Source organism: Bos indicus x Bos taurus, chromosome 24, assembly GCF_003369695.1.
Source record: "Bos indicus x Bos taurus breed Angus x Brahman F1 hybrid chromosome 24, Bos_hybrid_MaternalHap_v2.0, whole genome shotgun sequence".
NCBI lineage: Eukaryota > Metazoa > Chordata > Mammalia > Artiodactyla > Bovidae > Bos > Bos indicus x Bos taurus.
Window position 1 is genome coordinate 52,544,507 of NC_040099.1, and position 13,395 is coordinate 52,557,901.

The window sequence follows — 13,395 nt, forward strand, 5'->3', positions numbered from 1 at the left end:
TTTGTTGTCGTTCAGTCACTAAGTTGTGTCCGACTCTTTGTGACCCCATGGACTGCAGCAGGCCAGCCTTCTCTGTCCTTCACTATCTGCCAGAGTTTAGTCAAGCTCACGTCCATTGATTCAGTGTTGCCATCCAACCATCTCATTCTCTGCCACCCCCTGCTTCTCCTGCCCTCAGTCTTCCTAGCAGCAGAATCTTTGCCAATGAGTCACTCTTCATGTCAGGTGGACGAAGAATTGGAGCTTCAGCTTCAGCATCAGTCTTTCCAGTGAATATTCAGGGTTGATTTCCTTTAAGATTGACTGGTTTGACTTCTTGCTGTCCGAGACTCTCAAGAGTCTTCTCCAACATCACAGTTAAAAGCATCAGTTCTTCAGTGCTCAGCCTTCTTTATCTTTCAACTAGTCCTGCTTCTAAACTACTTCTTCCATTCAGTGGCATCACAGTTTGTGAGACCTCAGAATAGTGCTAATTTAGATTAATTCAACAGACCTTCACCAAACACCATGTGCCAGAAACTAATAAATGCTCAGTACAAAGGAGGAAGTATAACATCCTTTCTTCCATAGGTAGCAGCTAAATAAGTTAATTATTATAGCCCAAGATGGGATGTTTTTACCATAGAAATCTGCATGGGATGCTATGAAAATCACCATTTGCTTTTGTGTAGATCTCAAACAATTTTATATATATATATATATATATAGAGAGAGAGAGAGAGAGAGAGAGAGAGAGATTTAATACTGAAACAATCCCATGAGGTTTAATTGTTACTTTCTATAGGTTCTGAGAAAACAAGTGACTTGCCTAAATGTACCCCGTCTTAGTCTGTTAAGTCTTCCTTACAAAAAATACCAGAGACTATGATGTAATTTTAAATGGAATAGTTTATTTTTCTTGCTGAGGGTTTATTAGTGTATAGAATTGCAACTTTCACTTTTCACTTTCATGCATTGGAGAAGGAAATGGCAACCCACTCCAGTGTTCTTGCCTGGGGAATCCCAGGGACGGGGGAGCCTGGTGGGCTGATGTCTCTGGGGTTGCACAGAGTCAGACACGACTGAAGTGACTTAGCAGCAGCAGCAGCAGAATTGCAACATATTTCTATATATTAAATTTGTATACTGAAACTGTGTTGAATTCATTTATTAATTCTAATAACTTTTTGAGTCTTTGAAGTTTTCTGTTTATCATCTGCAAATAGTGACAGTTTTACGTCTTCTTTTCCTATGTGAATGTCTTTTGTTTTCATTGCCTAATCACTGTGGCTAGGACAATGGCACCCCACTCCAGTACTCTTGTCTGGAAAATCCCATGGATGGAGGAGCCTAGTAGGCTGCAGTCCATGGGTTTGCTAAGAGTCAGACACAACTGAGTGACTTCACTTTCACTTTTCACTTTCCTGCATTGGAGAAGGAAATGGCAACCCACTCCAGTGTTCTTGCCTGGAGAATCCCAGGGACGGGGGAGCCTGGTGGGCTGCCGTCTATGGGGTCGCACAGAGTCGGACACGACTGAAGTGACTTAGCAGCAGCAGCAGGACTTACAATACTATATTAAGCAAAAGTGTTGAAGAAAAGCTTTCAGCTTGTGTGTTTTAAATATATGGCCTTTATTATATTGAGCTATATTTCCTTTACTCCCACATTGTTGAAAGTTTTTTTTTTTTTATCATTAATGGATATTGAATTTTATCAAAAGTTTTTTATTGATATATTGAGATGACCAATAGATTTTCATCTTCTGTTAGCGTGATGCACCGTGTTGATTGATCTACCCTGAAATTAATCCTGTTTGCTCTTAGTATATGGTCCTATTACTGTATTATATTAGGGTTGCTAATATCTTGTTGCGAATTTTTGCATCTGTGTTCATCAGGGATATCAGCCTATAATTTTACTTTTGTGTGTTTTTTGTCTGATTTTGGTATCAGAGTAATTTTGGCCGTGTAAAATGAGTTTATGATTTTGGACGTGTTGTTTCACCTTTGGCAAAACCAGTACAATATTGTAAAGTTTAAACATAAAATTAAAACAAAAAAAGAAGCTCAGAAGGATAGTCACTAACTCTTTAAATGTTTGGTAGAATTCACCTGTAAAGCCGTCTGGATCTGAACTTTTTATGGTGGGAGTGACAGTTTTTTGATGACTGATTCAGTTTTGTTAATAGAAGCGATCTATTTAGATTTTACATTCATGACTTAGTCTTAGAAGATAGTCTGTTGCTAGGTCTTTGTCCATTTCATCTAGGGTGTCTAATTTCTTGACATATATTTCTGTGATGTTGGTAGCAACTTATGTGTCACCTGACCTCTCTCTCTTTCTTTTTCTCTATCTGGCCTCTCTCCTTTTCTTGATGACTCTGCTAAAAGTTTGTCAATTTTGTTTATCTTTTCAAGGAAGCATCTCTTAGTTTTATTGATCTTTTAAACTATTTAAAAAATTCCTTTAAAATTTGTTTCCACTCAAATTTTTATAACTTCTTCCAACTTTGGGCTTTACTTGTTCTTCTTTTTCCTAGTTCCTTTAAATGTATATTTAGATTGTTTCCTTGAGGATTTTTGTTTATTTGTATCTAGCTGCTGCTGCTGCTAAGTTGCTTCAGTCATGTCCGACTCTGTGCAACCCCATAGACGGCAGCCCACCAGGCTCCACCGTCTCTGGGATTCTCCAGGAAGAACACTGGAGTGGGTTACCATTTCCTTCTCCAATGCATGAAAGTGAAAAGTGAAAGTCAAGTCGTTCAGTCATGTCTGCCTCTTAGCAACCCCATGGACTGCAGCCTACCAGGCTCCTCCGTCCATGGGATTTTCCAGGCAAGAGTACTGGAGTGGCGTGCCATTGCCTTCTCCAGTTTGTATCTAGAGGTAGGCTTATATTACTATGAATTTCCCTCTTAGAATTGCTTTTGCTATGTTCCATAGATTTTGGACAGTTGTATTTCCACTTTCATTTGCCTCAAGGTATTCTTTTTTTAATTTATCTTGTTTCCTCATTGACCCACTGTCTGTTCATCAGCATGATGTTTAGTCCCTTTAGCTTTTTCCAGTTGTCTTGTAGTTTACTAGTTTTGTACTGTCATGGTTGGACAAAATTCTTAGTATGGTTTTGATCTTATTAAATATATTTCTAGAGACCTATTTTATAGCCTAATATGTGTTTTATCCTGGAGAATGTTCTTTGTGCACTTGAAAAGAATGTATAGTCTGTTGACTTTGGATGGAGTGTTCCATATAAATCTATTAGGTCAGTCTGGTCTAATATAATGTTTGAAGCCTGTATTTCCTTATTGATTTTCTGTCTGGATGATCTATCCATTGACATAAGTGGGTTGCTGAGGTTCCCTTATTATTTTGCATTGCATCTCTTTCTCACTATATTTCCGTTAATATTAGCTTTATATTTTTAGGTGCTCCTGTGTTAGATATATAAATGTTTATAAATTTTATATCCTCTTGTTGAAAAGTGTTAGTTACTCAGTCATGTCCGATATTTGTGACCCCATGAACTGTAGCCCACCAGTCTCCTCTGTCCATGGAATTGTCCAGGCAAGAACACTAGAGTAGGTAGCTGTTTTCTTCTTCAGAGGATCTTCCCTACCCGGGTCTCCTGCATTGTAGGCGGATTCTTTATAGGCTGAGCCGCCAGGGAAGCCTGCCCTCTTGTTGAATGGACCCATTTATCATTATGTAATGGCCTCCCTTATTTTTTATTACAGTCTTTTTTTTTAAGTTTATTTTTTTCTAATGTGTGTTTTGCTCCTTTAGTTTTTTTTTTCTTTCTTTCTATTTTTCATCCCTTCACTCTCAGTGTGTCTTTAGATCTGAGATGAGTCTCCTATACACAACATATAGATGGATCGTTTTTTGTTTTTTTGGGTTTTTTTTTGGTTTGTTTATTTGTTTTAAACCATTCAGTGACCTTGTGTTTTTTTGATTGGAGCATTTAGTCCATTAACATTTAAAGTAACTATTAATAGGTATGTAATCATCATTATTCCCATTTTGTTAATTGGCTTCCTTTTTTTTTGGTAATTCTCTTAGTTTTTTGTTTGTTTGTTTGCTTGTTTTTTCCTTTGGGGTTTGGTGGAGTTCTTTAATGTTATGCTTGGATTCCTTTCTCTTTTTTTGTGTGTATCCAGTGTAAGTTTTTGGCTTGTGGTTTGCATGTACATCTACCTGTTTATTTAGCTGTCTATTTTAAACTGAGTGTCACTTAATTCTGAAGGTGTTCTAGAAGCCCTGCATCTTTAGATCCCTCTCTGTTCCCATGTTTTATGTTTTTGATGTTGTATTTTGCATTTTTAATTTTGTGTACCCTTTAACTGCCCACTGTAGTCATGATTGGTTGTACTGCTTTTGTCTTTTACTCTTCATCTAGCTTTTTAAGTGGTAATTCACTGCCTTTGCTATACATTTACCTTTACCAGTGAAATTTGTCATTTATTTATTTCTAATTGTGGTCTTTTTTTTCCGTTTAAAGAAGATCCTTTAACATTTATTTGTAAGACCAGTTTAACAGTGATGAACTTCCTTAGTTTTCACTTGTCTAGGAAACTCTCTCTCCTTCAATTTTGAATATCTTGCCAGATATATTGTAGTATTCTGTGTTGTCATTTTTCCTTTCTCAGCACTGTAAGTGTATCTTGCTACTCCCTTATGACCCACAAAGTTTCTACTGAAAAATCAGCTGATAATTTTATGGGGTTTCCCTTGTATGTGACTAATTGTTTTTCTCTTGCTGCCTTTAAGATTCTCTCTTTATCTTTGAGTTGGGTTATTTTAAGTATAATATGTTTACATGTTGACCTCTTTGAGTTTACCTTGTTTGGGACTCTCTGTGCATTCTGTACCTGGTTATCTTTCCTTCTCCAGGTTAGGGAATGTTTTTCAGCCATCCTATCCCTTTTATTCTTTTCTCCTTATGGTACTCCCATAATGCCAATATTAAATCATTAATGTTGTCCCCAGACTCTCTTATACTGTCCTTCATGTTAAAAAAAAAAAGTGTTTATTCTTTTTACTGTTCTGATTGGGTCATTTCCACTATTCTATCTTCTAGATTTCTAATTTATTCTTCTCTGTCATCTAATCTACTGTTAACTCCTTCTAATCTGTTGTTATTTTTTTTTTAATTTTTTGGTTATTGTACTCAGTCCTGCTTAATTCTTTCTTTTTATTCTCAGAGTCCATTCTTCTTTCAAATCCTCTGAGCATCCTATGACCATTTCTTTGAACTTTTTATCAGATAATTACTTATCTCCACTTCTACTTCATGAGAACCCCTCCCCCACCATACACACACTACTAGAGTTTTATTTTGTCATTTTATTTTGAGCATATTTGTTTCCTCCTTTTGTTTGAATTCTGTGTTTTGCTTTTGTGAATTTGGCAAAATAGCTACCTCTCCTGATCGAAAGGAATGGCGTTGTGCGAGAGGATCTTCTTTGTAGATTGCTTGTACTTAGAGGCTTTGGCAAGCTGGCTGGGGCTGGTCCCCAGACCCAGGATGGTCTCTAGGGAGTGCCATGCCTGAAGTCACATTGTGCAGCTGGACTGGAGAAGCCTGGTCCAGAACAGTCCCTGGGAAATGCTGTACCTGAGGCTGGCTTAGCGGGTACAGGTTGGGAGGGGAGTCCTTGGGGAATGCTGGGCCACGAGCCAAGTTGGTGGGGTGACTGGAGCTTAAATGGGACAGGCCAAGGGGAGTCCTGGGGCACCCAAACAGTGGTGCTAGACAGCATCTCTGCCCCCAGACAGGGCTACAGCAGTTCCCTGCCTGTTTGACAGAAGCTGCAGAATTAGTAAGTAGTAACAGATTTCCTTCCTTTATAGTCTTGTTGCACAGGAGGCTCTCTACCTAAATATTTATTTTATAAACAGTATTAAATGCAATGTGTTGAACTGAAGACCGATTGCAGCTCACTTTAAATGAGCATTTCCAATTAGTCCATCTATAAATAGAACAGATTGCTGCATTTGTAGAAGTGCTCAATCAGGTTCTGGATGAACTCTTTTTAGGGAGATAAATAGAATTTAAGCACATGACAGGATATTTTAATAAGTGACCTCAAAGATTCCTTCTAATTCTGTGTTTCTCTGGTTAATTTCTTTATCTAGTGGCTCTGCCTCTATAGACTGAGATTGATTTTATCTTGTTTTAAAAGACACTCAATACCACTTTCCTAAGCCACTAATTCTCAAGAGACAAGAATTGCTGTTTAAGACAATTGTGTGAAATCATCATCAATCAATATAGCTCAGGGAACATGATTCTCTTGAACCCTCCCTCTGATGACTTAATTTAGGGCATCTTGTGTAGAATGAGTTCATTACCATCCTCTGCATGGTTCAATATCTTGTTAGAAAATTGAACCTGGGAATCATCATCTTTTTTTCCTCAGTCATTCTTCCACTTTCCATAAAGGTAAGTTAAATAAAGCTAAACTTAGAAAGTATCTCTGATGGAAAAGGACAATTATTTTATAACAACTATTGAGGCCAATAAAACTTTGAAGAGTTGCTGTGAGGCTTGATGGGATAGTCAAAGGCAGGAAAGAAAGGAAAAGTTCTTGGCTGAAAAAAAAAAAATAAAGGTTTCTTTTCTGGTTTCATTTTATACAGGAATTTTTATAAGTGAATCCTTTTTTTATATAGGAACTTTTAAATGGATCCTCACTCCAATATACAAAAACATTTGGCCAATGTAGAAGAATATGCTTGGCAATGGAAGGAAGTATAAGAAGTGCAGTATAATTCTGGAGTATTCTAACTCCTATATAAAATAGAAGGAGAATGTTCCCTTTCACAACAAAAACGACCACCTCTAATGTTACTATAACGTCTCTTTACCATCAGATTTAAATGAGAGACTAGGATTCTGCCATTGCCTCGTGTCAGTGTGCCTTGACACAAATGACTGAGTTGTCAAAAGAATCTGGGGTGGAAAAGACGATGGTTTGGCCTGCGTTTCATGTTCAAACTTGGACAGAGGTGAAAAGATTGATGGGTGACTAATCTCAGGGTGTGTGAGAAACAATATGGATTGAGGGCTATGGTGCCTTTTTCCTGGGTACATATTTCTATGGAATTAATATTTCTATCTTGTATAAGTAACCGGTAGCTCCCGGTTTTAGAAATTCTGAGCATTCCCTGTGGTTTTTCATTGCTACCTGTCAGAGGGACATTCCTTTCACCCTCTGTCATGTTTGAATTAGGGTTAACGAGGAGATTTCCTTGAATCAGTTCAAATTTTTAAAATATCTTAGCTGATGTTTTTGAATGGCCAGGAATTATCACATGAAAAATGTTTTATCACACAGATGGACCAGTTGAGAGCTGACCACACTGACAAAACTATTCAGCTCAGGAATGCTGGTGAAAAGGAAATCCCCACCTATGTGAGACTACCCACTATGTATTAGGAAGAGTCGTGACTGCTTAAATCTCTCACAACATTCTAAAATTAACATCGCCTATCAGATTTTCATAAACGGCAACAACCTAGAGCCTTTGAGTTTCATTGCTTTCTCTTACCACCTGGATTTATTGACAGAATATTCTTTTTTAAGACCATCTTTGAGAGAAGTGCATAAAGTGGTAGATTCTTGGCAAGTCATTCTCAAAAGTTCCACCAATTCAGAAATGTGAGGGAAATGGAAGGAAGAAGAAGCAGTTTTTATTTCAGTTACTTCCCCTGAGAAAAGAATGTCCTCTTCTTTTATTTTTAAGATAAGGAGAAAACAAAAGAGTACATACATTAAGAAAATTGAAGTATTCTGAGCCACTATGACTGTATTTTATGATTAACTTTCTCATGAGACATGAACTCTCAATATTCAAACTTGAATGTTTCAGTATATTATGTAAGCATTACCCCAAGGGCAATTAATATAAAATTGGTGGTGGATATACATTTTCTTTAAAGAATGGAAATTAAATTTAGTTAGATAATTCTAGTTAAGTGTCTTAATTAAAAACATTTTGGACTATTCAGTAATTTAAGAGATAAAATACTTCTGGTGACTTGGATACCAAAGTTATTTTAAGAAAGGTTTCAGTGGATCAGATTTTGTTTGCAAACAAATCTAACAAATATGATTGCTCCATGCAGTTTTAAGTTTTTAAACATTCATACAAAATTAGGTACTTTCTGTGAGAGTGGAAACATGTTTGAAAGATATTTTGAGGGTTTTTTTTAGTTCTACAGTTTTTCATTTATTCATTAATAATTACACCCACAGCAAATAAAAATAAATTTTCTCAAAGCAAGGGTTTATTTCTTTACAGAACATGTTTCCTGATTGCATTTTAAATGAACCAATGACATTTTAAGACATTAAACTTTTCAAAGCTAAGTGCCTTGTAACTAGCAACTAAATGAATTTAATTATCTATCTGTGAAAATACTTAAGAGGACAAACACATCAGTTCTCAGTTGTTGGGTGCTCAGCCTCTAATATGAACTCAGAACTACTTTAAATGGATATATGGTCCTTGGTGTGGTCTTTGGTCTTTTGTGACATATGGTCAGGCATTTTGATAACCAATGGTCAAGATAGGAGGTTTAGAGTAAGTAGCAAGAGGTAGTAAATTTGGGCCTGACTTTTGTCCCAACTCATCTTGAAAGTGAACATGAAGTTGCTCAGTCGTGTCCTACTCTTCACGACCCCATGGACTATACCCCGCCAGGCTCCCCTGTCCATGAGTATTCTCCAGGCAAGAATACTGGAGAGGGTTGCCATTCCCTTCTCCAGGGGATCTTCCTGACCCAGGGATCGAACCCAGGTCCCTCGCATTGCAGGCAGACTCTTTACCCTCTGCGCTACTTGTGAAGTAATTTAACTTTGATGCATTTCCATTTCCTCTGTCATAAAATGTTGCAAGTGATATCTACTTTGCTGATTATTAAGAAGATGTGTTTTCTGAAGAGTCCCAAACACAGTGCTTGTATTATTCAGTGAATGTTTTCTTTGCTATCCAACCACCCTCAATCCCGATTCCCCTGTTTGGCCACCTTGTAGAGGTCAGAGAAGGTATGGGCAAGTGGAGGCCAGGTTCCCTGACCAAGACGTCCGGATCCTTTTTCTGTGGAGACTAATCAGCTTCTGGAGAATCTATATCCACTACTTCAGCTATGCTACACCACCCATGCTGCCATATTCCTTCCACTGAGAACTGCAAAAGAACATTCAGCGCCTAATAAACCCATTCAAATTCTGATGCTAAGGGACAGACACAAACACTTGCATGGTTTCTAGCGGCTCAAGGTTGAGACCTTAGGATGAGACTCCAGCTTCTTTTTTTTTCACTTTCACATTGTTTTATTTATTTATTTTTACCATCTTTTTTTAAATTAATTTATTTAATTGGAGGTTAATTACTTTACAATATTGTAGTGGTTTTTGCCATACATTGACATGAATCAGCCATGGGTGTACATGTGTTCCCCATCCTGAACCCCCCTCCCCTCCCTCCCCATCCCATCCCTCAGGGTCATCCCAGTGCACCAGCCCTGAGCACCCTGTCTCATGCATCGAATCTGGACTGGCGATCTAGTTCACATATGGTAATATACAGGTTTCAATGCTATTCTTTCAAATCATCCCACCCTCGCCTTCTCCCACTGAGTCCAAAAGTCTGTTCTTTACCTCTGTGTCTCTTTTGCTGTCTCACATATAGGGTCATCATTACCATCTTTCTAAATTCCACATATATGTTTTAATATACTGTGTTGGTGTTTTTCTTTCTGACTGACTTCACTCTGTATAATAGGCTCCAGTTTCATCTACCTCATTAGAACTGATTCAAATGCATTCTTTTTAATAGCTGGAGACTCCAGCCTCTTAACTTCCTTCCTGAGAAAGCTCACATATACAAAAACACAAAAAACCTAAAACAACTGTTTATTCCAGTTACCACCTGAAGATGGGAGCTCTGTATCCCAGTCTCTGTGGGAAGGTGGGAGGTTAACTGTGATAAGTTTACCAGCCCACATGGCTTAGCTGCATGGATCAAATCCTCTCCCTGCCCCTCCCTGCACATCCTAGCCTTCTAAAATGCTATCTTTAGTTTGAGTGAAGTTGAATTCAGAACATGCTGGACTTTCTTTCCTGTTACAGTAGTTACTATTGTGCAAAGTCAGTCTGATTTAGCTAGTGTCTGTTTTTTATTATCTTTGACACTACCCAAAAGTATTTCCACATCTGCCTCCACATCAGATGGAAGCTGGGGCGAGGGGAATAGTCAGAAAGATTGTATTGCTCAGGAAGCAGATTTTACTCCTCCGTAGGCAAGGATAACAGCATAAAATCATGAAATGCATATACCACACAATTCCATTCAAACCTCAGTGTTTAAAGGCTGTACTTTAAGCAGCTTATTCTATGTAATAATTGGATTGTTTCACTCATATTGTTGCTTCAAAGAATGACTCTAACAGTAATTACCATCAATTGCCTAGCCAAGGAAAAGCTAAATGAATCTTTTGGGGTTTACCTTTTGTTTTGGGGAAACTGTGGTTTTGATACAGGATAAAAATCTTTTTAGGTGACTGTTCTCGGATATATTTATTACTTCATGTTCATTGATTTTTTGAGATACTGCATGCAAGCAGTATTCATCATAAATTCTTAATCCTAAATATTATTTTTCTTGAGATCTTTGTCATTCCATGTTGCAAACACTAATGATTACTAAGGGAACCATACATAAATTTATTAAAATATTAGAGTCAAATATTTAGGAAGTTAAAAAAAATCTTGCAATAATTTTCTGTTTTGAAAAGGTAAGCCCTACCTCATCACGACCTGCCATTCACACACACACACACACACACACACACACACACACACACACACTTGTCTCTCTGTCTCTGCCCATTTTTGTAGACTGTCGTTTTTGATGAAGACACACAATTTTCACCTATTAATGGTAACAGCGCACATATGTGGTATGTAGAATAATGGTACAGATGAACCTATTTCCAGGGCAGAAACAGAGATGCAGACGCACAGAATGGATCTGTGGACGTGGGGTGGGGGGTAATGAGAACAGGATGAACGGGAAGGTTAGGGCTGATACACATTCACTGCCACGGGGAAACGAGAGAACCAGTGCGGAAGCCGCAGACCAGCACCGGAAGCCCGGCTCAGTGCTCCATGGTAACGATGGGTGGAGCGGAGCGGAGGGAGAAAGTGGTCTCTTCTCATCAACCTCATAGGCTCTTCAGAAGATGAACTAAGTCTCATCTGTACACCTTTATATCCCCAGTGCCTGGTTTAAAAATAAGCAAAAGCCAAACAAAACCAGAAGCATTAGAAAAATATTTGTTGTGTTAAACTGAAACAAATACACAGTGTATTCACTGAGCGAGGAAGGTACAGACCAAATCTGTGACCCTGAAAAGGTTGTCCAGGAATATCTTAGTCCTGATGACTCTCCTTGATCTTCACTGAGGACCCATCTCTGACAACTCTCAGGAGGACTCCCTCCTTTTCCAGTCTTCATTAAAATTCTGTTCTTCAGCAATGATGTAGACAGCTTTTCCTACTTCCAAATATGTGGATATGACACAGGGCTGGGTAGAAGAGTTTACCCAAATAAGACTGACTCAACATTAAAAAAAAAATCTTAGAAGGCTAACTATGTTTTTATTATCTAGATGAACTATAATAGACACATAACATTCTACATCTTACTTCAGACTCACATTTTCCAATTACTATTGGAGAGGATTCACTTATTAGCAGTTAGACTGAGAATTTATAGAATTCTTTTAATTAAATTTAAACTTAAATTGAGCCATTTTTCTGCCAAGAATGCCAATTTCAATTTCAGATGCACATTTTGAAGGATAATATTCAAATAAGAAAAGGCACATTCTCATGTTTATTTTTTTCCTACAGACCAAGACAAACTGTATACAGAGTGTACTTTGGAAACTAACTTTATGACGGTCATGAGGAAAATGGAGTGCATACTCAGTATCTCACAGCCAGATTTTGTGTTCAAACTAGTGTTTGAATTCTTTGTTCTCAATAGAATTGAGTGCCTGTGTGATTTTTTCTTTTTTTTTTCCCCCTGAAACTTTTTCTCCCCTTGGTCACTTGGCTAATTTCAGCACCAAGACCCAGCTCAGGCATCATTTTTGCAGGAACTCTATCTCAGCCATCACCTGGTCTCTCATTTCAGTCCTACTTTGCTGGAAACTATATGTTTATTGTTACATGTATCCATGTATGAAAGTGAAAGTGTTAGTCACTCAGTCATGTCCTACTCTTTGCGACCCTGTGGACTATGCTCTCCAGGCTCCTCTGTCCATGGAATTCTCTAGGCAAGAATACTGGAGTGGGTAGCCATTCTCTTCTCCAGGGATGTTCTCAAGCCAGGGATCAAACCCAGGTCTCTTGCATTGGCAGGCAGATTCTTTACTGCCCGAGCCATCAGGGAAGCCCTTATCCATGTATAAGCCTGTCTATTCCATCAGACTTATATTGTCCAGTACATTGGCCATTGCCATATGTGGCAATTTAAATAAAATGCAATTAAGTGAAATTAAAAATTCATTTTTTCATTTTCCCTATCACAGTCCACATGTTCAATGGCCACACTTGGTTGGTAGCTACCACATTGGCTAATGTGGGTATAAAATATATTCATTATCTTAGAAATCTCTGTCAGCTAGAACTGCACCAGGCTGAGATCCTTAAAAGAGACTCTTTTCTCCTGATCTCTAGATCCTCAGTATCTGGGGTAGTGTTTGGAACATGGAAGACAGCAGTAACAAACCATTAAACACAACTGAACTGAGAAACAGAGGCTATGCTAACGTGGAAATAGAATCAGACTTTGTGTTGCTCTAGATGCAAAGATAGAATTTCACATGCATGAAGGCATGGAGGCAGATCTGAGTTCAGACTGAAAAGCAGCTTTCTCTCAACAGACCTATTTGAAAATGGAATGGGCTTTCTTGTTCACTATTTAACTCAGACTGCAAACTCATTCTGTTAAAGTCAGGGATCAACTTTCAGGACTCGGATGCAACAGATCCTTGCTTTGGGGTGGGAATTGCAAGCAGAAGAGAATAACTGAGTTTCAGTCATTCTCATGGGCAACATTTGAGAAAGTTCTGTGAAACTTTTCAGAAACTGCCTGTCACATTTCAGTCCTTGACTGTCAGCAATGATCCATTCTTCTCTTTAAAAAATCTCAAATGTATACCTTGTCTTTTCCTAAGATAGTTTTTACTAAACTAGTACAGGTCTAAAAGGTTATATTATTTTTAAGGGAGTCTGGAAATAAAACACTGAATTAAGGATTCAGTTTTGGTCAAGAAACAAGCACTAACTGTAGTAAAGAATAACTGAGAAAATAATATCATATCTGATTTCAGCAT

At 37.9% G+C, this 13,395-nt stretch overlaps 1 protein-coding gene across 3 annotated transcripts in view; it reads left to right on the forward strand.

Annotated features, from left to right (window-relative positions):
• The window catches only part of DCC (DCC netrin 1 receptor), a 1,303,205-nt gene that overhangs the window by 670,596 nt on the left and 619,214 nt on the right, over nt 1–13,395 (forward strand). The window lies entirely within an intron of this gene.